The sequence below is a fragment of the Aythya marila genome (assembly GCF_965140915.1).
Source record: "Aythya marila genome assembly, chromosome: 11".
Lineage (NCBI taxonomy): Eukaryota > Metazoa > Chordata > Aves > Anseriformes > Anatidae > Aythya > Aythya marila.
The window spans coordinates 12,950,091-12,977,714 of record NC_139052.1 but is presented as its reverse complement, the minus strand read 5'-3'; the positions used below and the strand labels follow the sequence as shown (position 1 = coordinate 12,977,714).

General features: G+C 40.4%; 1 long non-coding RNA gene across 1 annotated transcript; it reads right to left on the bottom strand.

Moving 5' to 3' along the window:
• Positions 1 to 17,227: 17,227 nt before the first annotated feature.
• LOC309882310 lies at positions 17,228 to 25,861 on the bottom strand. Its single transcript, XR_014318268.1, has 5 exons — positions 25,766 to 25,861; positions 25,378 to 25,504; positions 24,939 to 25,015; positions 19,539 to 19,689; positions 17,228 to 18,117 (listed from the first exon to the last, which is right to left on the bottom strand). It is a non-coding gene; the product is annotated as an uncharacterized lncRNA (long non-coding RNA).
• Between the last annotated feature and the right edge of the window lie 1,763 nt (positions 25,862 to 27,624).

Genomic DNA, 27,624 nt, shown 5'->3' with positions numbered 1-27,624 from the left:
TGTCTTTCTGTGAATCTCTTAATACTTGAATAATTGAACAACCAGGCCTGTTTGCATTGTATGTCATTTTCCCCAGGGAATGGGTGGTACAAATGTAACTGTAGTTCTAGACAGCAGCATACAGGCTTCAATGCAGTTCTTTTATTTTCGTAACTACTGTCCCTCCCCTGGTACCACCCCTCCTCCTTGGGACGGATGTCTCTGATAGAGATACTCTTTAATTGTATTTGTGGAAAGCTGGACAGTGCTGGATGCGCCGGGGTTTCTGTATCTGAATTTGCTGTGGCATGGCATAGGCTGGCTTTGTTTGTCATTATCAGCATTCTGTGTAATCTTTGAGCAGTTTGTGTATTTTAACTTTTGCAAATGTCGTGGGCCACGTGCATTAAGCTTATGAGTTTTCATTTTAATTTATTAAGGACTCCTTGAAAAACTTTACCCTGTTGGATAGCCCGGCGTATTCTGTGTCTGTGTGAAGGCGTGCTGGGCTGGGCACTGATCTACTCAGAGGTTTGTGTTGGAGCTCCTCGATACAGGTTTCTGTCAAAGCACATCAAGTTTGATGTTGCAGGTACTGTGAGAAGTTAGCTAGCTTTGAGGCCCAGTCCAGCTCCAGTCGAATTCCTTGGGAGCTGTGAGGGGACCTCAGGGAACACCACAGAAGTTCCCATAACTGCAGGGATTTTTTCAGCCTGATCTTGGTGGGCTTGTGGGGTCCATTGCCTTCTATATGTTCCATGAAAGGTAAATAAGAAAAGCAAGTCTTTTGGCAAGGAGGCCCTGTTTGTCTGCACAGCTCCATTGCATAACTGGATTTTTTCTTACAGGTCTGCAAATCGAACACTATTGGAAAATGTACCTAAAAATGTTGTTGCTGTGTTTTAAACCTTTACCGTACAGTCATTGTCCTATCTGTTTCTTTGAAGAAGTGCGTCTTTTGGTTATGGATATGGAACAGTCCCAGAGTAGTAAAAGGCCTTCCTTTTATAGCATTATTGTTTCTCTTGCATATGGTGCTTTTACTTAATTTCGAACATGAGTAAAACATGACTGTGTAGTGGACAAATACATCCTGTCAAAGGAGGTTCAATCTAAGCTTGTATGTCCATATCTTAAGGGTCAGAAAAGAAAATCAGTATAGTAGACCCCACTATTAGGTCTTGTTTATTCTTAAATGTAATTTTTTGCTTCAGTGAATTGTACAATTAGCACTTTTCTTTGTGAAAAATCCCTCCAAGCTACATTCCTCTGGGTATGGTTTTCTCACTACATCGCTGCTGCAATGTAACATTATCACTACGTGCTGCAGAGGCCGCAGTAGGGTATAAAAGTTCTCTCACTTTTATGTATAGATATAGACAGATGCATAAGTATTTTTATGTGTGTGTGTACCCACGCAGGTACAGACAGATACTGATCTAACTTTGACTTAGATAAAGTTTGCTGGACTATTCAGTGGAAGAAACCTCCACAGGTATTTCCTCAGAGACTCGTGTGTGCATGCACTCACGTTTTCCCAGCTGGATGGCAGGAACAGCTGTAGGGCTCCCAAGGGACTTGCAGGAAGCCAAGGCCATCTACAGGGAGGTCCTGCATCTCTTACGTGCTTGCAGCTCTCTGCTCAGCTCTCCTTTGTATCTCTTTAACATGTCTCCATGGAAGCTGAGATGCTGCCCCAGTCCACCCTTCCTTCTTTTCCGCAGTTGCACTTGAGGGGAAGGAGGAAAAAAGGGGTTGTAGCAAACATAATGCTTTCAGGATGTGCTATCTTCTGCGGCTGCGGAAAGGAGGTGAGGAACTGGCTCCACCCTTCCTCTGCATAGATCCTAGGTGGTGCAGGAGTTCGTGCGGGACGTGGGGAGACGGTGCTGCCCGTCGCCCGGCTCCAGCCCCTTGGAGTCACCACGACCTACATTTGGGAGGCCTGCTTCCAGATACAAACCAGAAGCTTCCAAAGGGCAGCACTGCAGCGTGTCTGACAAAAAAAAAAAAAAAGCCCCACCGGCTCTTTTGATGTTTCTACTTGATAATTTTTGGCACTGCTGAACTAATTAGATTCTTTTTGATTCATTTATACATTATTAATGAGGTTATATGGATCACAGTGCAGCCTCCTTATTACCTCTGTGTACGAAGGGCAATATATTATTAATGATAGCGCCAATTTTGTTGTGGTTCAGTACAATTTCATTTTTTAACAAGGATACTGCAGATTCCCTTTCTGATAATATTTTGAAGTGTACAAGTACCTACCTTCATTGTTTCTTCCCATAGTAGAACTTCCACTGATAGCAAAGGTAGCCATGCACTCCTCTGGCCTCAGCTCAAGGGATTATCTGTCAAAATCTGTACTATATGTATTATGAACCTAGCAAAGTTCAAAAAAAGGGCTTTTGATACAAACAACTGTTTATATGCATTCTGAGTAAATGGTTAACAGGACAATAATTATTTATAAAGACTATGTATATTGTGATAATTGTTCTGGAATGTATTCCTATAGAATGTTAATTGTGATACAAGGTTATTTCACTGGGTATATTTATATTGTTCTTTTACTTTGTATTTCCTGGGACAGAAAAAAATACCTAATGGACGGACTTGTTTTCAGGTTGCGGTTTCAGGCTGCATAATGGTCACCGAATTATCACTTGGCTTCATACTTGAGGTCCATGTTGCCCAAATGCTTACACCATTTGGGTAAACAGGTCATGTCACTATTTCAACATAGGGTTAGACAAGCATTAGACCTGTTTTTTGAACTGGAACCTTCCAGAGAGAACCTTGGTTCCAAAGTTGCTCTCATGGATAAGAGAAAACTTAGTACTTCTGGCTGCTTATATCGCACATCATGGATTTGTTCTAATAGTGTACTTAATAAAAGGGTTAACTTATTTCTAAATACATTATGCAATGCATATTTGTAGCCAAAAATAACACTATCCCCACCAAAAGAGAATTAAGCTCCTTTTTTGAATGTGAGAATTTTTTAACAGGGTAGAAGCTGCCACTTCTGCATTGCTTGTGGATTTGATACTACCTTTTGGTTGCTTCTTCACCATAATGAAGTTCTGTATTGATTAAATACAGCAGTTGATTGCAGAATTTTGAAAGAGCAATGTGTTTTCTGATTTAAAAAAAAAAAAAAAGTTAAAAGCTCTGTAAGACAACCAATAAACTAGCAGCAAAACGCTATTGAAAAGCAAGTATGCTATTTAAGGGAACTTGCAAATGTAAATCCTTGTTATTTTTCAAAACTAAGAAAAAAAAGACCATGGGTCAGATAATTCCCTTCACTTTTTTACCACAGGAAATGATCAAAGTAGCAGAAAATCTGCTCTTTTTGGCCAAACTTCTGTCAGAGACAGAAGGGGTCGAGCCAACACATGGTGTATGCAGACTTGCAGCAAGAGGGGATGTGGCTGATGGGAAAGGAGGTGGAACCAGAGAAAATCTGTAGGGTAATACCTCCTATTAAACCCACAGGAATTTTCCTATTCTAGATAGAACAGAGGCTGATCCAGTAAAGCAGATCTCAAACAACGCAACCTTTCTTTTGGGGCTGTTAGATGTTTGTGAATGGAGATGTTGGGCTGGCAGCGTTTGGGATGCTCTGCGTCAAGCAGCTGTACTGCTGTAGGGAAACAAACGCCTCTAGGGCTGCCTTGAGAAGTACAGGCAAAAATAGGTACTTGCCAGAGCAGTTCAGTGGGAGATGAAGGTGGCTTTTTTTTGTTTCCTCTCCCTATCAGGCTCCTTGTAGACTTTATGAGCAGAAGCAGATGGTAGGGACCAGAACATTTAACTCCAACTCTTTGTTCTTGCTGCCTGCGAGAGGTGCCAGATGGGCAGTGATAAAGATAGAAATTCCCTTCCTGGAAGCCAGGAGAGCTTCAGGAAACGCTCAGCTTCAAGGCTGCCCCATCCTCACAGGATCAGCATAACATGGGGATTTTTTTGGGCCCACTGGTGTCGTTCTTTGGCTCTTGTCCAGGACACTGACAGAAAATCCCAGTGGCAGCTTGAAAGTGGCATCCTGACCGTTAATAGCTTGTGTAAGACACCAAAACACCACCAGGCTTGGAGCATTCACACACAGGGCAAAAACCAGGCAGGCTAGGTATGAAGTGGAAGGCCAGTTCCTTCCTATGGATAACCTGGGAAATTAAATATGGGGAGGTGTTTATTTACTTGGAAATTACAAATTATCAAAATTTAATATAAAAAGTTAGTGGCATTATGAACTATTAATGAAGAAGGATGGCTGTGGAAATGGGGCCTCATCCACGACTCAGTTAAGTCTGTAATTAAATATTAATATTTTCCACGATGTTAAAACATCAGGGGTCTTCTCGTGATGCAAAGCGAGGAATTACATGTATTGATTTTAACGAATCTGGATCTTTTCTTGGAACTGTTTTTATTGTAATACAGTCCTCTGAATCTAAGGGTTTTTATTTTGCTTTGTTTATTTGTTTTTTAAACTACACAGTGTATGGTGCTATGTGCCGACAAAGGCAAAAGCAGCATTTCAAGATTAATTCAGAGATTCCTGGGGTCTTTTGTCAGTTTGCCAGACTCTTGTTCCTGTTCTAACTTAATTTTTTATAATTTCCTTTTATGTTAATAAAGGCTTTTTGTGCCTGTAAAAGTCGAAGTTGTCTTACTATAGACAGCCTGGTTCTTATGTAGATACTATTTAGATTATTTAGAAATCCTGCTGGTTGCCAGATGGAGCTCTTTTGGGTTTTATGTTAAATAGTTGGAAGGCTAAATAGCTTGATTTTTTTTTTCTCCCTTCGTTCCTTCCCCAACAAAATAAAGAAATATATGTAAAGTGATTACTAATAACTTGCTTAACTTAAGTTTTAAAATCAAATTAGTTTGAGATGAGGTGACTGCAAGTACAGGATACCTCAGCAATCAGGTTTTGGTGGTGTTTGACTTACCTCCAGTACTTAGCAGTAGTTTTTACTTCAGGCTTGTTTGGGTGGCAGGGATCTGAACTTGAGTATAAAGATAGAGAATCCTGAAAAGTGTAGAGCATGGCCCCAAATCCTGCAGTAGCGTTTCTTGCAGGATCTGGACTTCTGATGGAAACCCCAAGACGGTCTTTGACTGCAGTGGCTGTTAGGATTGCTGGAAATAACTTGAAGGGTGTGGTTCAGTGGTATGCTCGGCTGCTGTAAGCAGCTTGTATCCCTGGATGTGTTTAACCAGCCTTTGGATGACCGAAAGTGTCTGTACTAGCTGCTGCGTCTCTTGCCTCCCTGCTCTGAGCATTCAGGTGAGCAGGAGACTTCACATCAAATTCTCCATCACCAGTGTGAAGTCTCGAGGCTGTGTGTAAATCGTACCATTGGCACCAGAAGCCGGTACAGATGCCAGAGTGGACTCACAAGGTGGTTTGAAATCACTGTTACTCCCCAACCCTTCACTCTTCATTCAGCCCATTCAGTCAGTTGAGTTCAGAGGGTCTCCAATACCGCATAGAGCAGTAGCAGCAGAATCAGGGTTGGGCTTTGTCTGGATTTTAGTTGTGAGGCTTTCTTTTTTTGAAATTCAGGCAGGAATGTTTCTCCAAAGTGGTGCCTGTTGTGCACAGTGGCTGCGGCACTGATGAATGGAGGGACCGTGTTTCCTACTCTGTCTGTACACAGTGTTCCTCTGGTGCACACAGAAAGAGCTTGGAGGACGCTGGGTCAACATGCTGCTGATTATAGTTCTGTTGTCATTAACTGCCAAACATGATTGAAACAAATTTTGGCCCTCAGTGTTATGTTTTTAATGTACAGAGTAAAAACAATGCAGTTTTCTGGTCACTCTTTTCACAACATGTTGGTTCTGTCTGGTTCACGTTCAATTTAGGAAGTCCCATGACTTGGTAGGCATGCTGATCAGGTGTACTTCGGCCCTTGTTTGCATTCTAGATGTGCACTCTATGGAGAAAAAAAAAAAAGGTGAAAAAAGCCAGGTAGATCTGTAGGTGCAGCATGACGAATTATAGGCCCTGTAGCACTTCCGAGTTGTCATGTAGTTAATGCTATGGTCTTATTTAAATGCTTTACATTTAGTCTATGTTTAAAAAATTACTGTTTAAAAATTTACTATGGAATCAATGCATTCTGTCAATGTTAGATTCATAGTTCAAAAATTTTCCTCTTTTCACTATCTTAAGGTAGCCCTTGGTCTGAAAATTTTTAATCTCTGTGTCTGGCCTAAAAAAATAAAAAGAAAATTGAGCCCTATATTTCAATTTTAATCTTCTTGAAAGCTTTAAAGCTAATTAGTTGACCTATTTTTGAATTATAGAACATGGAAAAATAGTGGGTGTATTCTTTTTCATGTTGAAGTAAGCTATTGTTTCTCTGCTCATAATTAAAAACTTGCTTTTTGGAAAACTAAGATTGGTCGTAGGGATTGCAAGAGAATCTGTGCGCAAAAATGACTGCATAAAATTTTCTTAATACTGAATTTAGGCAGGAACTCATTCCGAATCTGTAATCTTGTCTACTCCTCTGACTGTTATGTCAGGGAAGTTTGTCCCAACAGCCTGTAAGTGGGGTTGGTAGCATCTGAGCAGGCTGAAGAGCAGTTGTTGAAGTGAGGGGTACGAGCTCCAGAGACACATGAGCACTATCTTTGAAACTTCAGAGATATGTGCTGCTGCCTGGGGCACTGCAGGCTGTGGTACTCGTGGAGAGCTACAGTGAAATACAGGTCTGAAAAAAGCCACGAGCAAAAGACATCTGTTTCAAAGTGAGGGCACAATCTGTAGTTTTTAAGAAGGAAAAAGAAAAATATAACACCTTTAAATATCTGGTCATAACAGTAGGAGTATTTAGGGGCTTAACCCCCAGTGAATTTAATGGGACCTTTATGTCTAGATGTTTTGTGGACGTGGTCATTTGTGCTGAAGTTTGATTGCATGTATTTTAAACATTAATTATGAAATGTTGTGGTAGAATTTTACTGAAACTCTAAAGCACAGAAATTTGCAGTCGAAGTACAATGTGCCATAATTCTGTTCCTACCATCCTGACCTCTAGGTACGGGTTAAAAGCTCTTGTTATCCTTGCACACACCCTTGCTGGCAAGCAGCCAGAGGCTCGACTCTACCTCATTTGCCTCTTATGGCTGCCAGATGCCCGTATCTTGCATCTTACCTTCACATCAGCATCGCAGATTTCGCCTCCCTCCCTCCACCCTCTGCTCCTGGTACAACACCCAGATGTGGAACAGAGATCCCTTTGTGCTCCTTGCATGTTATCCTCCGACAGGCCATGCACTTAAAGACAGTTCATGCCAATTGAGGTCCAGATCGCATTAGAAATATACCTGTTCTTTCTGTATGCAAATTCCAACTACCTCAATACCACATATGTGCTTTCAAAATACATCTTGAAGAGCTGTCTGTAATCCATATTCCCAGGAACTGTGTTTCACACGCAGTTTGTCAAAGAGTTGTAATGCTATTCAGAAGAAAGGGTAATCTGGCTTCATGTATTTACGAGGTGTTCTGTACTTGGGGTACTGGCGAGTTAGCTGGATACCGTGAGATGTAGGTTAGTGGCTAACAAAGTTGGTGTAGCAGCCCTGGGCACTGATTTCTCAACAGAGTAGTATTTAGGCTTTTTGGAGCATTTTCTGGCTCTCTTTGAATTAACTATACTGTTCTGCTAACATTGTGTATTGAGTTAATCAGCAACTTGAGTTCAATAACAGAGAAGGAGCATCTGGATTTACATTGTACTGCAAAATCTATTTATTACTGAATCTTCTATGAGTTTCCTATATTGGGCCCCGGTTCTTTTTAAAAAATTTTGTATATTAATGGTGATCTTTACCTCATGCTCAGTTTGTATTACCAAAGTTGTGTCTGTTTGTTTGTTTGTTTGTGGGTTTTTTGGTAGTTTGTTATTGTTGGGTTTTGTTTTTTAAACAAAATTGCCTTAATTTTCTCTCCAACTGGAAAAGAAAAAAAAAACTATTTGTTGGTTTTATCAGGTTCCCTGCCTATCTGCCTTTTATGGGCAGTTTCATAGAATCATAAAGGTTGGAAAAGACCTCCAAGATCATCTGGTCCAACTGTCCCCCTACCACCAATATCACACACGAGATTTTAAGATTATATTTCTTATTTCAAGACACTATGTATATTATATATATACTTATTTAAAGATAATAAGATGAAAATCACTTTCTTAGAAAAATTTTATTTCTAAATTTCAGAGGTACATTGTGGAACTTGTGAGCTTTTTGGTTTGTGTGTGTTTTTAAAAACACACCTGTTCATTTGGGTAGAACAGAGGAAAAGGTATGCCAGACCAAAGATTTTCTGTTTTGGTATGTAAGATGACAAAAGGCCAAATGTTCTTCTTTGGTTCACTTATGTGACATCTGTACTGTAGTACGCAAAAATCCCTGTTTCCTTCAATATTGCTGTTTTAGATACTGAGTGTCCCTTTGATTACAGACCCAGCACTTTGTGGTCACTTGATTGAAAAAAAAAATACATTGAGTGATCCCATCAGGGCATTATTATTACATTCCATATTAAGTTTAGTTTTGTTTAAGACAAGGAAGCTTGAATCTGAGTTGTGTGCCAAGTCTTTACAAGATCCCACTCATTTGGCAAAGGAACTGCTTTAATTAGATCTTGTTTTCTGTACTGTGTCACTACAGAAGAGAGAGCACATGTTGCACTTGTAAGCGGATGAAATAATTCACTCACATTTTTTGAAGCCTTTGCTATGTTTTCCCTTTCCCTTTGAAAATGACAGTAGGCTGTTGAAGATTCTCCCTGGGATGACAACTATGCTTTGCAAATGTAGAGTGGTGTTCAAAAGTTCAAGTAAAACAGACTCTAAAAATTAGCACTGCTCTCTGATAGAAACATGATGAAAAAAAATCATAATGACTTTGTCAAAGCTTTTCCCAGAAGTATTGTTTTAGCCAAAGTTATACTTGTTTTTGTTGTTACACTCATTTAACATTACTGTTAGATATTTCCTCCCTTATGAGATGATTTTATAAGATGGAGTAGTTTTACTTACAGAAGATGTGGTTGTTGACTGGTCTTGGATCCTTTCTAAAGCTGTGAACTGTTGCATATCCTTCCTCTGTTGCATGTCTTTCCCTGTAAAGCTGCACTTTGCTGAAGTGATCTGGAGTTCACCTGCATCGCGTATATCAAGGAAAAAATCAGTCCTATCCAGAGAATAAAGCATAAAGAAAGTGTAGAGCACATCTGGACAACTCTCAATAGCTGTCTGAACTAGCCCCCTTCCTTCCTTTTAAGAATATTAATTTAAAATTAAAAATATGTAAAGAACTTCAGCTACAAAAAAAAAAAACACCTACATGATGCAAAGCCTTCTTTCACATTTTTCTTCTGTTCATAATCTATTTTAAAATAATAGTTTAAGTGTATTTTTATGTGAAAAATGTTTTTTCCTTTATTTATTTTTAATAATCATTTTAGTAATTTTAAAGTAAATTCTAGTAATTTTAAAGGCTGTTGTATTTGTAGTAGCATGTTTGAGGACTCTTGCAAGCCTGAAGCGTGCTGTTTTCAAGCTGTTGCCACTCAAGAGAGTGCAAGAATTGTCTCCTCCAGACCAGTCCATTTGGGAATTAAAGCTTTTTAGAACGTACTTAGGAAAGATGATGCTAGTTAGATCTGGTTTGCAAGGCTAGTCCTACCTGCAGATGTTAAACTGGGATGTACAGGTTTAGCATGGTTTGAGGTATTTTGTTGTAATGCCAATATAGAACTTCATTGCTCGAGACTCTGATGATATCTAAGATTTTTCAAAGAAAAATCCACTCTTTCTTTTTTCTAAGTTGCTAGTTTTGTTTTTGTGGGTGAAAATCTCAGAAGCATTTTTTTTTTCCTCCTCAAATGCTTCTTTGCATCTTTTCTATATTTTCTAAATACACAGCAAGTGCTCTGTACGAGTATGGCAAATCATCTGTTTTCAGTGCGGATCTCGTATCATGATTCTCTTACTGTATAAACACTTTATCTCCAGCCTCCTACCTGTGCTGTTAATCTTGATGGATGAACTCTTGAGAACAATGAACTTTGCCTGTGGTCCCCAAATAGGATGTAGCAATCAGGGTTTTCTCAGACAGATAAGGATATAGCAGGTGTGTTAGATGCAGGTATGAGGTATGCAGGCATAAACAGGCACACAAAGGAAACTCCTTCTGAAGTCTGTGGCTTGGCCTTCCTTTCCCATACACTTCTCTACAAAACAGTAGGTTTCTTGCATTCAAAGATTACTAGATTGGGAAGACTGAGTCTGCCAGAAAGGCAGACAGCCAGTAAACAAGGGCATGGGGTAGACAGCAGAACTATCAAATTATACAGCAAAAATACTAATGCCTAAACACTAACTTCTTATTACATTGCTAAAGCTCTGGGTCAGAATTAGCAGCTAGCTGAGAACTTCTGCTTGGAGGCAGCAACCTCCATGGAAATGTGTTTGGTAGTAAGGTGAATGCTTGTTGGCGATACTGGGTCTCTGCGTGTTAGGACTAAGGAATAATGTAGAAACTTGTTTGATCAAAAAGAATATACCAGTTTTCAAGAAAGAAAGCCCTTCCAGAGTAAGCTTGGATTTAGCCAGTACATCAGGAGATGCCACTCTCAGATAATTAAGGGATTTGTAGAGCACTGTGAGTCACAGAACCTGTTAAGGGCACTTGGGCCACGTCAAACTCATACAGCAACCCTTTCTTCTTCAGCAAAATGAAAGCTTTATTTTTTTACCCCTAGGCTGTTACAGCTCTTCACCTTTCCATATGCACGGGGCTGTGGCTGTTCTAAAAGCAGAGATAAAAATAATGCACCTCTTTCCCAAGAAGCATATCCCAAAGTCATCACTTTCTCGTTGCTGTCTTGATTCTGAGCGTGGTGCTACGTAATGCTGTCTAGTGAGGCTTTGCTTTTGCCTTGCCTTTTGCATTGTCACTCAGATATTCCTTAGTGTACATCATCAGACTAGGAGCCATTCCTCACCTCTGTTTATTTCTTTTTCTCCTATAACGCTTCTAAGAATCTCTTGTTCTGACTTACAAAACCAGCTGGAACTGCAACGTCGCTCCATTTTAAGCTCTGAATTGTGTTAGCCATTACATTGGTTCCACATGCTGCCTGGGTGGAGACTTCAGTTCAAATTCCCAACACGGTCAGTCAGGCCAGGAATTGCAGCGCTGTGTAAGTGGTGGTGACTTTCTAGTTCTTGATTACATTATGCTAGAAGAGAGGATTGTTCCCAGAGCAATTTACCAAGAGGGGAAGAATGGAAATAGAGTTCAAGGATGACCTTCCACCCCAGTGATCTATTTGGCTGGCGGCTGTTATTGCTCAGCTTCTCTGTCATGGGTTTTGCAGTAGTCGAGTGCTTTGTCATCGCTACTAAGTGGAAAACTCCTGAGCTCACTAAACAGTTTATCTGAGGGTTTGGGGTAAAGGGAGGTGGACTTATGAACGCAAAAAACAAAGTCTTCTTGAAGGTCACCTAAACAAAACATGGGTCCTATCTGAGCAGACTTCAGATTGAAGTTTTACACTCAACACATTTCAAGTGCTGTTTCTGAGCCCGAGATCCTGAGATAGATGGAGAAAAGGAGAGAGGAAAAAGGGAATTACTTTGCAGCATTCCAGCATGGCAGCAGGAAAACAGTGTTGTTGAGATCGTCTCCAAGAGAGAGGCAGTGCTGTAATCCTGTTTCATTTTCGTACACAGAACTTGAAAAGATTTTTCCTAGAAATGTGTAATGGGACTGTCAGAAAACAGACCACTCCCCTTCCCAGTAGTTTCCTGCTGAAGTCATTTAAGGCCTCTCACGGCTTTCATCTGTGTAGGCAGTGAGAACTCATCTCATGGGCCAAGTTTTTTTTTTTTTCTTTTAATGGAATACAAGCAAAAATGAAGTGCTTTAAAAAAAATCATTAGGAAAGAAAGTTGGAAGTTTCTCTGCAAGAGAAGCTGGCTCACCACTCAATCAGTTTCTCATTTCCGTTCTGTTTCCGTCAGTCCCAGCGAAGTGGATCTAGGTGTTTTTCTTGTTTTAGGTACTGCTAAAAGCATGTATGCGAGCTGCCCAAAGGGGCGGGGAGAGAAGTTGTTCCTTACTTCACTTCTGGGACTGTCTGTTCAGGGCTTTACACAGGAGGTGACTTGGAAAGGCTTGTGAATTCCATTTACTACGCACTCAGACCTGATGATCACAGTAGACTGAACATATAAAATCTGCTCTGCAGGCAACAGTCCTTGCTCAGTAGCTGTTTAAAAAAAATAAAAAATCCTTTTGTGGAGCTGGCAGATAGCCTGCATTCACAGAGATGGGGATTTTTGTTGGTATATATGCCATGTTTAACACAAATGATCAAGGCAATGTGCTTTTAAAAGAAGCCATTACTAGCCTGAATAAATGGATGCTACTCAGCATGCATTTTATGGTTGGATTGAATTCAAGCCTCCCATTCTGAAATGGATAGCTTTTTTGGACTGCATTCACTTGTCTCTCAGACAAATCTGTAGTGTAGATTTGTTCCTTAGATGAATGATGCACAATTCATCCGGTTTCTTTCAAGTTGAACTCTGCCTGGCAAAGGAATGATAAATGTTTTTTTTTCTCCTCTCTCCTTCTGTCTAGAAGACCATGTTGTACTGTGAAAGATGAACTTCATTCTCCAGACAGATGAACTGCATTCAAAGGTGGATTTACTGATACTTGTTTGTAAAGCTACAGCTGTGCCCTAGGCACCTCATCAGCCAGACGTATTTTGTGGCACTACCTAGCCTTAGTCTCCTATCAGCCCTTTTGTAAGCCTTTAATTGGAAGTTGTATGTCCTTAAAGCCAGAGGGGAGTCTTCTCTATAGGGAGGGAATTTTCCTATTTTCTTTTACCATTATTCTTTGGGGGTTGTGATGTATATCACATACAAGTGTCTCAGCCTGAAAGCATGAAGAACTTGATGAGGTTAGCAGGCCATTATGAATTACGTATGCATTTAAGAAAAGCAAATGATGATATTTAACGTAGGCCTCTGGCATGCTATGAATGCGATCCACAATATTTATAAGACATTTAAAGTACGTATTTGCATTTGGTATGAAATCGTGCATACCTGGTGTGTAATCTTCTGCAGTTTCTTTGATCCAGTGGATAGGGAAGCTCAGTGAGATGAGCATGGCCTACTTCATGACTGCTTTAAATTAAAATCCCCATCAGGCCCCTGGAGCAAATTTGGGACTTACTGTCAGTTTGGGACAAACTGACATACTCAGAGAACACTCAAGTTTGCTTCTGGGGTCTAATCTTTATCCTGCAGTGCTAACAGGCTCTGAGCACGACTCGACCCAGTCCCTTCCCTATGTCCCATCTGCCTGCATGATGAGAACATACATTAGAGGCTAGCCAGATGAGACGTCCTGCAGCCTTTTAGATAAGGCTGACATGATGTGAGGACACATGGCACTTTTAGACAACGTGGATCCAGGTTGTCTGCAAGGGCAACCTGGACAGAAGTTGGGTTATGTCACAGAACCTGCTTTGAGAAGCAGCCACCTCAGGTACAATTTAACCGCACGTCCAGTGCTATAGCTATGTGCCTGTTAATGCTGAGAAATTAACCAAACTTTCCCAAGGTTTCAGGATCCAGAACCTTGCCTACTTGCTACAGTATTTTTGTTTATCTGTCTGTTATTGGTATGCATCTTGTTGCTCAACTACAGCGTTGACAAAAGTTCCTGTCACACTGAAAACAAGATTTGAACTGAATCCAGAGAGCGTGGAGCCAGTGCAGCTGTGTGATGGGGAGTAGCTGGTACATGCTTTCAAAGACTTGAAGCTATTAAGCACATATTCAAGGAAATGACATCTAAAATGCTTTTATTTCTGGTGCTAACTGATGATTTTTACTAAGTACAGCCTTGATCTGTTTCAAGCCTATAAAGCTATCAAACCCTACTTTAATGAGTTAGGTTTGGTAATTAGAGATGCCTTGTCTGTTTTTTGTGATACGCATGTACACTGGTCTATGTTAATACTAGGAAGCATGTAATTCTGAAACTGTTCTTCCAAAATCTGTCTGCTGTTTGGTCCTTTTTGCAAAGGATAGCACCAGTCACTCCAAGTGACTAGCCTCAGCTACTCAACCTGCTGTGTGCTGCTGATTCACGAGTGACTGGTGATGACCTAATGACCAGTCACCGCTAGTTACCACACAGTCTTAATGCAGAAGCACCCTGATACAGAATCCCTTTCTGTGTGTGTCAGCCCCTTGAAGAATCAGCAGCACACAGCTGGTTGAGTATCTGAGGCATGCAATTGTACAGAAGTGGCAAAATCCTGTAGAAGCAGCGCAAGCCTTCCTTCCTAACAATAAAAGAGAGTTGCTGGCAGAAGGTGATAGCGTCAGTGGCTGTTTAGATTTGGGAAGGATTGGGTGTGTTCAGCAAGGGGATAGCATTTGTTTAGATTTTTCTCTCCTGGGAACAGTTTAGTATTTTGAGCATGTTTGGGAACTCCTTTTTTTCCCCAGCGGGCTAAGATGCGAGCTGTACAGTCTGTATCTGACAGAGTAAGACTTAACAATGCTTCAGAACAAGTAGTTTGATATCCTATAATGCTATTTTTTTTCCTCCTGGATTCCTATATAGACAATATTTGTTCACTGACTTTTCTTTTAGCTTAAAATACACAAGAAGATGCCTGTTTCAGCCTGTTGGGGCTGACAAAATACTAAAAATGGACAAAACCATAGAGTAAAATGCAGCTGAAACCAGTCCTGTACAGGGAATCCCTCTGTGTGCTATATCCAAGGGAACAGCTGGGATCTGCTACTGACAACACTCCTAAAAACATTTTTTTTTTTTTTCCATCTCACTGTATGCTTAGTGTGCATGCCCTGTCCAGCAAAATGGAGAGCTGAGACTTGTCTCTTTTTCATTCACTGGCTACGGGAAGGTTATTTACAGCAGCATTGTTTGAGTCATTTTGTCACAAGCTAGTTCAAAAGGCATATGCTGTATGTAAAACTTGCTCTAAGATCAAAAGCAGTCCCAAAGAGACATACTCATGCAAATCACCATTCAGAGATCATGAAACAAAAACACATAGCTCTGAAAGTAAATGCTGAGACCCGCAAAATAATTGGCAAGGGTAATGGAAATTATTGAAAGAATGGATGGGAGCAGCCACAACTATTGCCAAAATCATTATGGTCATCAAGCTGAAAAATGAGCCTGGCAGCGGCCATACATCCAGATGGCCAAACAACATGACTTATTGGTAATCCATCTATTTGCCTGATTTGAATCTCCTCCACCCACCAGCTCAGGGAGAGACTCCAAGCGGTCTCAAAGGGGCTCCTGAAATGAGAGGCACCGAGCTCCTGCAGGGAATGAGCCTCCCCCAGCAGGTAGCCAGTGGCCACTGAGGCTGCAGGTTCAGTGGAGCCCTATGTTCAAATATCACACCATGATGTTAAAAAAAGATGATTTCTGAACCCTGTAGACCCTGTATTCCATGTGGTTGGGGTGAGGTGCTGTGTTTGCTGTCAGTATGGCTAAACAGCAATTAAGGACTCCAGGAGGGCTCGCTGAGAATTTATGTATGGGCCTGCACAGCTCGCCTTGCAACACCCCTTTTCCCAACAGAATATGATTGCTGTAATATGGAAGGGAGCTTTGCTCTATACACGCTAAGTACTCTTATCTCTCAAGTGGCCTGACTAACACAATTAGATTAAACTAAGAAGAATTGGGCCTATCCTTGTCTCTAGCTTAGATCTTGCCACTCCTTTTCAGACCCAGGGAAGAGATTTCAAGCCTGCCTGTTCTTTCCAACAATAATAATTCCCCATAAAAATTACATATGTGTTTGTTTCCAAGAAAGTCTGCTTCCCTTGGTACAATACAATCATCAGTTCAATCCTTAAGCTATGATTGGCTTGTACATAAATCAGAATAGAGGGATCTGATCTAAACTGTTAACTACATTAAATATAAATATATATATTTATATGCCAAAGCTACTGTGCATTAGTGCAAGATGACTCCTCCAGATGACTCCTCAACATCTGAGCATTAGGTTTGGGAGCCTGAGGTCACTGTCACACAGAAGATACAGGAGCATGCAGAGCACGCGTCCCTTCTCATAAATCAGCCCCTGTGGCCGTAACTGTAATGGAACTTGCCGCTTTTTGTGACCAGATCTGCTCCTCAGACCAGCCTCAGGAACAGTGCCAGACATGTACAGCAGGGAAGCAAATCTGAGCAAGGAGTCTTCCCAGCTGGCGTGGAAACAACCAGCTTTCCAGGTGGAACTCAAGGAGACTGAAAGGGGTCCTGAGACTTAATACAGAAATCACTAAGAAGCAGCTATTTGCTCTGGGATCCCAGTTTATCGCTAGTTCACACTGACAAACCAAGTTAATGTAGGAAGTTCAGAGCAAGAAGTAGGTGAAGGAAATGCAATACACATAGAAAAATAAAGCTTCTATTTCTCAACATGTCTTTTAAGGAGGAGATTACGAGGCAGAATTAAGCTTAGAGATGCAGCAGAGAAATGAATAGCTAACATTTTTTCTGGTATTTCTTTTCACATTTGTAGGAGCTACAACTTTTGAGTTCTTTTTCTGAAAATTGTCCTTAATTTGGCACTATTTAATAACGTAGATAAAATCAAATCCCAGTGGTTACTATAATATTAAGTTGTCCTCTCCACATTGTATCAGTCGTCTTCAAGAGACATCCTTCACCATATAGCATTTGCTTTGTTTTTTAAACAAAACTATTTAACATCCAGATCATTGAAAAGCTACGGGCAAGGTAGAACCAATAGACATTACAGTAAAACCCATCACCTTTCTCTATTTGTAACCTTCTCTGACACTCATATCTCAATATTAATACTTGTTCACACTGCCAAAAATCATGGGAACCAGTGGCAAAAGCTTGATGTAGTAACAATAAAACTGGAATAGCTGAAACTATCCTAGATGTCCTTTAGCAATACATCAGCAGTATGAAGTGAGACATGCATCAGCTGCATTAGCAAAGTAAAAGTGCCAGGGGCTTGTTCTTGCTTCCTCTCCTGTTTAAGTAAGCCTTTAAAGGACAAACAAACCTCCCCTTCAGAATGAAACTGAAACATACTGCAGAATGATTCACGCCAAACAAATACATGCTTTTCAGTTCCAATCATTCCCTATTGAGTTGAAGTAGTAGTATGCTGTTTTCATCACATCACTTCCAGAAAGCATGCACAAACGAAAGAGGTGATTTTAACACTCACACAGAGCATCTAGCCAAAGGAACAGGAACAATTTTATAATGACTGAGCTTAAACCTATGCCAGTTTACATCTTTCTCTACAATTAATTTCTCCACTTCATTCCTGAAAAACTGACCCTGCGCGAGAATTCCCATGCATTTCATCTATCAGCAGGTTCCATGGCATTTGACACTGAAGAACTCAGAACACATATAACCCTTCTGCAGTTTAATCTTATTGCCACTGGGATACCCACCCACCTTCACAGGGGCATTCAACTCTGAACTCCCATCTGCAACACCAATCCATCTTAAAGGGTATCAATGAGCATGCAACAAAACTTAATGGTCATTTTGAGAAGAAATGCGGGCACAGGAGTACTCCCCACCTAGTGCTCAAACACAACTGCCTCTTTGATGATCAGTGGAAGTAATTTGACAGCTTTGTAGCAGCACTAAATAGTCATCTACTTAGCCTAGAGAAAAAAAAAAAAAAAAAAAAAAAAAAAAAAACAAAGCAGTGGGAATACGCAACATTTGAATCAGCATTTGTTAGCAAAATATTTCTCTTGTGACATGGATACCTTACTGACCGCAAATATTTGGATCTTTGATAATGCTTTACTTAAAGCTGGTAAGTTCTGCAAAAAGCAATTTAATGCTGTGATTAGGACATGGATTTTGTTAAAAGTGGGAGGGAGCTGTCTTCGTGTGAATGACCAGTATCAACAGTACCTGTGCCGTTCTGTGAAGGTTTCTTCTTATAAACACCAGGTGACTTCTTTGATTTTTTTTTCATATGTACAACAGGAAGCTCCAATCCTGCAAAACATGTATATTCTGATGAGACTGTAGTCTGAGATGGTGCAACAGTCATGACACTTGTTTGTCTCATACAGTTTCCATGTTCTGTGAATGAAACACCCTCTCTTCAAACTCAGTTCCATAGCAAAAACACTTTGCTTGAGGTCTGAGTTTGCTTTTTCCTTTCATTCTTTCATAGTCCTTGAGACAAGAGAGTTGATACTCATATTCATATGGAATAGCATGGAATTTCACAGAACATCCTATTAATTACAACGGGATCATTTGATACGACATATATGCTATAGTTAGCATTTCTGAGGTTTGTCTGTGTTGGCTAACAACTCTGCCACAAAGTTATAAAGCAGTGGTGAAAAGCAAACCTAGGTGAGACCTGAATGCATTTAAATTAAGTTTTTCAGTATGTTTAAAAAATCAAAACAATATGTAGGAGATTTTCCCGTATTACCGTTAGTAACATAAAGGTGTATTTTTAGCAGTATTTAAAGTTCAATTTTTCATTAGGTTTGGGATCTATGGTAAGTCTTTCCTTAGTAAAAAGAAACAGCAAAGTCTCTATTTTCCCAGTGGTGCTCATTACTGATGCAGACTTGCTGTCAAATTGACACCTCACTGCAGAAATGCATACAAATCAAAAGCCTTCATATACAGGAAATTTAGCAATTTAGCAAACAGGATATATAATTCATATAGCTAAAAATGACAGTAGGCTCAAAAAAATATATCTTGTCAGCTTGAGTTTATTTTTAATATAAGAAATTTAAGCACATCACCTGGAAATATTATTCTTATGTATTGCCAGATTGTCTGAATTCAGTTCTACTATCATAGCTTCCTTCTGGTTGAAAAAAAAATTAAGCCATGTGAAGCCATTTTAATTGTCTATATCAATATTTTTGTTTAATTGGAAAACTGCACAGAATTAATTGCAATTATAAAATTACAGATCAGACTGCTTTAAATTTAGCTCTCTAATATATGTGTGTGTGTGTCTAACATCAGCAATGTTGAAAAGTCTAAACATCAGTTTTCACAGTAGCCAGCTGTTCAATAGTAAACATGCTGCACCTTTCTACTAGGAAGAAGCAGATGAATTCTTTCATTGTCTTTGTAATTCTGATACAAATCCTTCTGAAGCCAGTGAAAAGATTTCTTGTAAGACAGCTCATTGGGACTTCATTGTACATGCGTTTGTCTCACTGAGGTGAGTGCTTATTTCATCTTGTTTTTTCAGGACTTCCAATCTCAACACTACAATCTGTAAAGCATTTTTTTTTCCTTGAAACTGAGATAGTATATTAAAAAGCGAGCTATTGGATAACAACAGACTTTTGTTACTGCTCCATGGCAAGATTTCAAATTGTATAATTTCTAAGTTTATACTTTCAATACTTTTTGAGATAAAAAATCATACCAACCATGAAAAATGTCCTTAGGTGACACCACTAATGAAGGAGATTCACTTTGGACAGGCAACAGGCTAACTGCAATTCTTGCTCTTGCAGGTGTGCTCTCACAAGGCTGGGAAAGTCTTTATTTTTGGGGGTTTCCATGGAAATGTTGGCAGGCCTAAATGGAAACAAAAATATTTAAAAGGATATGTTAAAAGAAAGTGTGATTCAAATATGACTGAAGTTTGTATTTTTCTAAGAGTAGAAAGCAGAAATGTAGTACATGGATTTTAAAATTCCATCTAAATTAAATCCAAAGAGAAATTCAGGCACAGTGTTACAAGCTATTATGGGTTTGGCATCATAAAAAACACTTCTCTGAAGGCCTTTCAGGAGTAGGAAAACACCAATTGACTCTTTTCACGTTTTGTTTTCAGTAGTAGGCGGCCGTTTTCTACAACTTAAATTTCCATACAATCAAAACTATCCTTGCAGTGAGAGTGGTTGCTACCAAGAGCATGTAACACAAAATTCTATGTTAAAAATGACTCAGACAGCAATGTGAGGGCAGCCTGGGTGCTGTGTTAGCAGGCTCATGAAGGTGAACAGATCCCCAGCGGCCTCAGGAAAAGCCAAGGGGAAGCCACTGCCTTTCTGCTCTCGCAGTGGGCCGGGAAGAAGGTCTGAGGTAGGAAAACATCACACATGCCCCTTCCCCTTGCCTGCTTTTGCTTCAAATGGAAGGCAAGCAGTTGGAGGGCCCGATGCTAAGGCGGCTTCAGGGACCTGATGGCAGTGCTATTTATACAGCAGGGTTGAAAAATAGCACTTGGAAGTGCCTCTGTTATACGGTCCCGCTTGAAAAGTCCCACATCTGTGAAAACTTCCAAAAATTGCTTTCCTCAGTGTAGAAGCCGGATATATATTTGTTGAATCAGGCTCTTAATTAGGTAGGATACAAAGGGCTTTCTCCCCCCATGATACTTCCTGTGCAACAACAGCATCCCCTGTTTTCTGCTAGCCCTGCTAAACCTTGATGAGGATTTTTTTTTGTTGTTGTTATTAGTTACTTCTACGACGAGACCCTAGCAATTGACAACTGATCCCTTTCTTCCCTCCTTCCCCCTTGAATTTGTGTTTTTTTTTTTTTTTTTTTTTTCTTCCAGAGTAAATTTCTTCCCACTTTCTTGGGCTGGTCTTTTCATTAAAATAAGTTCTTCAGCTGACCCCCAATCATTTGCCCTTCCTGTCCATTCTTGGTTATGCCAAAACTGTTAGTTCACAACAGGAAACCAATAGCTTGTGCTATCAGGAGACATTTCCTTCACAGCACAAAACGTCTGAATAATAATTTCAAGCAAGGCTTCACCCATTTCCTGTAAAAGGAGGGAAGTTTGCCTATCCTAGTCCCTCAGAGCTCTTTGTTTCCATCCCTTCATGACGTAATGCTTTCTGCATAGGGAAGATGGATCATTTTCCCTTAGCAGCACTAAATTCAACATCCCGTGTAAAGACTTGATGCTGCTCTTCAGCAGTGAAACATACAACGTCTACAAATAATAAACAGCTTTGCTACAGTTTATACTTGTGGTGTCTCTTTTAAAAAATAAATTAAACTTTCGGTGTCTGGAAAATAGCTGCAATGACAACATGAAGGCTGAAGACAACCTGGTTTATTAAATGTTTTACTTGCAGAGCAGAGCATTAACACCACAGCTGTTAACTACTGCATATCCTCCCAGCAGATATGCCAGCCCAGTCGGCATCAGCTCTTGGTGAGCACTGAAATGCCCCAGGCTGAAATGCCCATTACATGGCGCTGCATTTTACAGGAACACTGCAGATAAACTGTCTCAGGCACTAAGTCAACACATCAATTAAGCACATGCTTAACTTCATGGATATCTAGCAATAAATAAATAAATAAATAAATAATCACTTAAATTCTGAGGAGTGAAGAACCTTCTTAAGTATTATGCTACATCAAAGCCTTAATATAAAGACAATGCTGGATTGTTAAAAAGAGTATTATCAATGTTCAGGATGCTTAATTTTAGGTAAAGCTGTGTTAAAGTAGCCTTTGAATAAAGAAAACATAGAAATCGCTACATAGGGAAAACTTTCCACTGAATTCTACTATGATGTTTCTTAACCTGTTTTTGTTAAAAGATGCAACCTGGAATGAGGATATGTGTTTTATTTAATTTCCTACTTTTTTTTTTTTTTAACAAGCTTAAAAAAAAGGCTTGTGAATGACTCTTTTTATCAGCTGTTGCAGCAATCAAGAAGGCTTAAAAGGAGAATTTGTCAAAAAGTGTAAGTTCCTTAAAATAGCTATCATCACAATTGTTATAGTGCAGTCTTAATCACATCATTTGTTGTCACACAAACATAATAAATTTCTCTCTCATTTATTCCAAAGACAATACAATTTTTATTACATTTGTGTTTTCTGTGTGGTTGTCATTTGAGATGTTGGAGCCAACATGAAATACTGCATCTGTCTAATTCTAATTCACTCGCCCCAGTCAGGAGCCTCAGCACTGTGAACTTATCATTTTCTTCCCTCCTTTAATAAGCGCCCCATGCATTTCCTACTGCCTGCCTCATCAGCTGGGAAGCCACAGGTAGAAAGCACCTTCCTTCACACAGAGTCTAGTCACGTTTTTATTAGCTAAATGAACCGTTTTAACATCTCTCTGTGCTTAAGAACAGCAGCTTTGCATTTCAATGTCTCTTGTTTGAAAGGCAAGAATGTGGTTTTCTTGCTGACAGCAGGCAGGACTCTGCATTTCATGGTATCCAGAAGTACATTTCTCAGTTACGGACCAAAGCAGCAGGGAGTCTGCACTGGGGAAATTTCACCCATCCTTACAACCTTCAGTCATCACTTTCTCCACCAGTGACTGTGAGAGGTGAGACATCAGTCCCTCTATATTTGCTTCAGAGGCCCTGTGTAAATGGATTCTGATTCACTTCAGCTGGGGAAAAGGCCAACATTTCCCCATCACTGTCTTTCACAGATCACAAAACTGTTTTCTAAAGGAAAAAAAAAATCTGTAAAATATTGTTCAAACTTTTCTAATAGCAAAGTACAATATTAAATTGGGACACCTTTTCAAAAGCCTTCTTTGAAGGTGATACCCCAACATTATTATTGCCATTTTTTTTTAATTATTTTTTTTTTCTCCTTTTAAATCTCAGTTTTGAATCCCCTTCCATCCGGGCATCTGAGTATAACTAAGTCACTCTTAATTGTCTAACGAGACTCCAATTTGTTTTCTTGGTAAGGCCAGTTAGCTTTGTCCATCCATCACCAAAGCAGAACAACAGGTGAGCCAGAGGATGTTCTGAGCAAAGCGATACAAATGACCGATGCCCAAAGAAATCAACTACTCTAAGACTGAGCAGGCTGAATACATCTACTTGTGCCTAATGGCAAAAAAAGCTAATGACAGTGTTATTCTACTGACCATTAGGAAAATATAAATGCCAAGGTATAAAAATGGGTATTTAAGAAAAAAATCAGGCCAATCATCAGCGAAAGCTTCCTGTCAATGCTGTATTTTAATATCACAGAATGATCTTTTATAGCAGCTGTGGGAACACAGTGTCCTTTTCAGCTTGCAAAACTACATTTGCAAAGTGCTCTGGAAAGGTCGGTGGGTAATACCACAGACTGGCAAGAAGTGACATCTAAGTCCTCCTCTTCTTCCTATTATTAACTTGTATCATTCTGTATAGGCTTCAGTAAACTTCACTAAAAATCCCAGGAGAATAACAGTTTGTGCGGGGTATTTATATTTCGCTGTGGAATAGACAACAGCACTCTGTCCGTCTGTCAAACACACAAGTAAATCGTGCTTAAACCTAATTCTCTTGTTGGTGAACTGAGATTCATAAAAATTAGGAGACTTGACGAAGGCCAGACAGAAATAAACGAGAAAGTAGAGGCTAATGGAGCAGAGTCTGTTAACCATTACAGAGGCTGTAACTGCGTGTTAGCTTCTCTGACAGACCACACAGTGCTGGCATGCAGATAGTCCTAGATTTCTCTGTTATACCTACCAAAACTGGTGGAGAAGGTCGCTCACTGGTATAGCTGGAGGGGAAAGAAGGTGGTACAGACACCATCCTAATAGACCAGGCAGTGTCAGTAGCTAGGAATGATCACATGTCCCTACTAAACTCACAGAGGCACAAAAGGAGCTAATAACTGACATCTTTAACACTGGAATTTTCAAGCAAGTCAAACCCTAATTTTATCAGAATAGTGATATAAACAGCGTATCATATATAACTCCTGGCTTAACGTCCTGCTAGGCAACAGAGCAGTCTTGGAAACTAGATGCCTTTATAATCTGTGTCCCTTAAGTAGGTTAAATCCCTCTAACACCTTTCATGCCAACATTTCTGCTGCATAGTGCTCAGGCTCTCATTATGTTTGACATTTTATTTCCACTATTGAATTGTCTTTTCCTTGTTTTGCTCATTCACAGCACATACTGGCCAACCTACAAAAATGTAATTTGAATGTTTTAAACTAGACTAATATATTTTGACTGTATCCTCACTGACACAGAGGGCTGTAACACAGCCAGCTGTTCATTGTTACTATGTTAAATAAAGTAAAATTCCCTTGTGATATGCTATATACTAGCAAATGATGTAATGAAATCCTGGCCATGTGAAAATTCTGTCATTATACCACCCAGCATCCCTACGAGCAGGCATAGGCCAAGTCACTCATCTGAGAAGCCCCGTTAACACATCATCCGTACTACTCAGAGCTGTAATTGGTTTAACCTGACATGCTGCTCATTTTCTGTCCTGCATGCTCCAGTAGTACAAGTACACTTTTCTTTCCACTCTACTGGAGAAAAGGTGTGCGAGACAAAGCCAATTTAACACATTTCTCTGCCCTCTTCTTTCCCCTATACCCAGCTGGATAGCTGTTGTATCACATCAGTGCTTCTGCTTCTGGTGTGAGCCCCCACAGCAGTTGTAGGATTGCAGCTAAGGAAACAAATGCAGAGTTGGGGTGAGACTGTTTAAGTCTACTTCAACACTGAAACTGGCTTCTCACAATGCTGTACCTGAAGCAAGTGTGAAAATAAAAGAAAAAGAGAGAGAAATGAAGGGAAAAAAAGAGTGGGTGAGCTTTATGTTGGACACACTCTGACTACAAACAGAAATGTTAACCTTAACTCAGGTGGCTGTAGGTCAGCCCTGAAATTTAGCCAGGGTGGCAAAGATACAATGCAAATGTATGGGGGAAAGCTGGGAGCAATGTATGACCCATGTGGCCCCATTACATTTGGGGAAGCAAGAAAGAAGCTGAGAGCAGGCACTGTTTTTAGCAGGGGAATTTTCAGGCAAGAGAAACCAAATCATAAATAGTGAACAATTTAAACTTTCAGAACTTACAGACAGGTGCCCAGCCCTTCAAGGAAAAATTCAAAGGTAGGGGGGCCTTCCAGCCAGTCACACGCTGCACAGGAGACCTGGTTATGGAATCAAGACACTTACGTGAGCCAACTGGGAATGGGGAAATTAGGCACTGCAATACAACTCTAGCTGAATTCGTGGAAGGTTTACAAAAAAATAGACCTTTTGTGATTTTTCTAGTAGATTTGAAGCATTTATTGCTTGTTGTTTTTAGAGCTCGTGCAACATACTACTTGGTGGAGGGTTTATGCTGTTTGGAAAATGTTAGGATGGAAAGGAGAAAGTTCTGGGTCAGTCAGGGTATGTGAGGAGAAGACAACGGAGGGCAGCCTTTCCTGATAAACACAGGGCAATCCTGCATGGTGGTGGGCTTTCAGAATAGGGCCTCTAGAGCAAGAACATGAGTATTGCATCATACCTTGGTGTAGGATGTTAGTCGCCTTTATCAGAAACTGATTTGGAGATCTCCAGCTCTTCCAACTGCATGGCAGGAGTTCAGCACAGCTAGCAACAGCGGGGGCTGATTTCTGTGATGGGTTCATCTCCTGTTGAAACAAAAGATAGCAATTAGCTAAAGCAATTGCAGAAACTGAAGTTAGGAGAAATCCTTAGAGTGTGTGAGAAGAGCAAATCTTTGTGCTGCAAAAGGCAGAGCTGTACGAGAGTTATCCTCATTTGCCTGAACAAGGCAGTAGAGCTGTGCAGCCTGGAGCACAGCCATGCAGATATACCAGCACTACAATTAGCCCTATGCAAAGCACCGCAGTGACACAGCTGTGCTGCTCCTGCCTCTGGAGAAAACTTGCCTGGAGCCGGAGCTGGTATCTCCACTATGCAACGCAGACATACCCAGGAGCCACTGGAAACAGGTTAAAGCAGCCTGGATGCACCTGAAATGATTGAGATGACTTTCGTACCATGGCTCATGCCAGACAGGCAGAAACAGAGTCCACAGACACCAGTCCCTGAATCACTTTGTGTGATTAAGCATTTCAGACAAGGGGTAAGCTCTCATCTGAGCTTCAGCCTTGTTCTGCTGCAGTTTTGTCTTGGTGCTATCTGTTCTTTCCTAGAGGGTTCATTGCAAAAATATCAGCGGCCTTTCACTAGCAAGGATGGGGAGGAGGAAGAACACCATATGGCATTTCCCAAGTGTGTTCATACCACATGCCTTTTACGTGTTTACATTTCTTGGCCATGGTCTGAGCCCAACCTCAGGCTAACCTTGAACCTTGCAAACTAAACACAACTCTGCGAGCGCAGCTGGAACAGGTGGGAGAGCGAGATAACAGAAAGAGCCCTCTGCAGTGTTTTCAGAAACAAAAGAAAAAAAAAAATCCCAGCCCACCCCCTTCCTCAAAAATAAAAAAATATCTGTGCTGTTAGAGCTAGCCTTGCTACACTGACAATGTTTAATTCTGGAAATGGCAGTGATGTTCACCCTCACATATCATGAAGCTGAGTGCAAACAGCTTAGCTTTATTTTTGGCCAAATAGTGTAGAGGATACCAGCACCTGCAGGACAGAGGCAGATTGCTGATTTACCTGTCCGTTCTTCCAGCTGATCAACAACCCTGGGGAACTGTGGAGCAGGAAAGCCATTATACAGAGCTGTTCCTTCTCCATAGTCTGCCTGGATATAATAAATGTACGTTCCTTTCATGTTCCCTGGATGGCATCTGCTGTGAGCAGTGCTAAAGCTGTCTGACTCCCACGGAGCTGTGTCTATGCTTGGGCTCCCAGGAGAGCTGTTGACCCGATTGTAGCACCTGGGGGAATATCGTGTTAAAATTCCCGCGAGCAGAAATGACTGTGAAGCTGCAGGCTGGGATCCAGGATCTGAGCCTTCATGAAGCAGTTTTATTTCTGCAAGATAATTAGTGGTGCAAATGAATTGGTAAGAACCATTTGCATGGAAGTCCAATAAAAAACATTTTTAATTCTGAACATGGCCTCTGAGATTGTCTAATCCTGAAATACATGTTCTATATAATCTCTTTCTTTTAATTCACTTAATTTTTAAACTAAAAGATCTCCCCTCCCCAGCCCCCTGGAAGACAGATAACACTTTATGAAGTATTTTGGCAGAAGACACAGCTTATTGTATTTATTGGCGCCATCATAATATGTTAGAGTAAAAGGGAAAAAATTAAAGCTATTAGAAAGAGGTCGAATTCCAGCCATTTCTCTAGAGTAAGCTTCAGTTTTGAAGTCATTTTTCAAAGGAGGTTTTACATTTACAAAATTTAATGAGGTTAATTTGAAATTGAATGAGCTAATCATTGGTTTGATACTCTGGACATTGTACATTTATTGCTTCCTTCAGAATGATAACATTATTTATCAGCTTTCTTCTGCTACCCTGTCAAAAGAATAATTTCTATTTCAGAGAGAGGCTCTGGCTTCCATGTTCCTGAAAGTTTGCGCTATTCCATTGTCTTAACGCTGGAAATACCATCTCCGGGAGGCTGACTCCCTTCATGTGGATTGACACACCCTGTTAGCAAAAGTACTGGGTCTCAACCGCTTTCTCTGCTAGTGCAGGGCAGGAGGCATCAACCACAGGCCCTGGCCCAAGCAAATATCTGACACAAGACATGAACAAGTTGTAACTGAGGCCACCAATGCATTAGTCCAGGTGGTAAGCAAGGAAAATGGGATGCTG